This window comes from Pteropus vampyrus, unplaced genomic scaffold (genome assembly GCF_000151845.1).
Source record: "Pteropus vampyrus isolate Shadow unplaced genomic scaffold, Pvam_2.0 Scaffold79, whole genome shotgun sequence".
NCBI lineage: Eukaryota > Metazoa > Chordata > Mammalia > Chiroptera > Pteropodidae > Pteropus > Pteropus vampyrus.
The window spans coordinates 3,006,427-3,007,763 of record NW_011888860.1 but is presented as its reverse complement, the minus strand read 5'-3'; positions in this window follow the sequence as shown (position 1 = coordinate 3,007,763).

Genomic DNA, 1,337 nt, shown 5'->3' with positions numbered 1-1,337 from the left:
ATTCTGTTCATCTTTTTAGTATTATTAATGAAGTGGTTGTCATTTTATTTATTACACTCATTCACAGGTTTATATTAGGAAAAGAAAATGACATTTAAGAAATTAATTGAGTTCAGAGCAAAAGATATTTTACAGTTGATGTTTTTGAAAGTCGAAATATAAATTAAAATGTCTGTCAAAGCATGTTTCTGAATTTTTATGACTATAATTATACACATATTTAATAACCCCGTTAGGCAGGATGCTTTAGAAAACATTGAAAACTTAGATTATTATGATTAACATAATAATTAGGTCGTTCATCAGGGAAAACTATGAATAATTCATTTTAATTAAGTAACTGATAGAATAGTAAATCAACCATCAGTGCCAGAGCCAGTAAGTTATGAACTGTAGTAAATCACCAGTAAAACTAACTTCTGGGTACAAGATAATAAATTAAAATGTTATTAAATATTTGTTCCATTAATAAAAAAAAATCACCAAAAATTCTTTCTTGGACTTGGCATTTTGACAGTAGATTTGCCCCAGGTATATGACACGATTCACTGCTGCTGCATAACTTGAAAAATAGGAAAAAAGAATTAGACACCAGAGGTATGAGAGGAAATTGTGCCTCACTCCTAGATTATAAATGTTGCCATTGTGTTGCTTTTCTTTGGTTATGTCAAATGACTAACCTTTGAAATTAGGTGTAGAAATACGTATTATATAGGGAAGAAACAACTCATGAGAAAACAGGTGGATAAAAGCAACTCCCCCAATCCATTAGTTCTGATGTAAATGATTCCTTGAAAGAGAAAAGATCCTGTCCTCACGTCTGTTTGACACTGTAAAATGAATGCCAATGTTCACAGGGGAAGTAGAAAGTCAGTTTATAAACCTGTTGAAATCTTGGGACTCGGAACAAACTATTATTAAATATTCTGATACTTCTTCCGATTGAGCCAGAAAGAAAAAGACCAAGAGCTATGTTTATTTTCCAGAAGAGAGATAAAGATCGATTTAAAGATCTTAACAAATAACCAATATTATAATATAGAGGAAACCTAGTACCTGAAATCCTAACTTATAAAGTATTAATTTGAAGTTTAAGATGCAATAGCCTTTAAATCAAAGTGTGTTTCTGTTATTTTCCTTTTAATCTATAATATTACAGATGGCCAAGTAGATTCCAGAATTTGGAAAAATCAAATGGAGCCTGATTTTAGTCTGAGAATAACTAAAAATCAAGCATTAGGGAACATAAAGAAATTCAACTAAGCATGAGAACTTGGAAATTGTTTTCTGTGCAGAGTGGAGGACACAGTAAATAAGCATTTTGCTCCAATACAAAC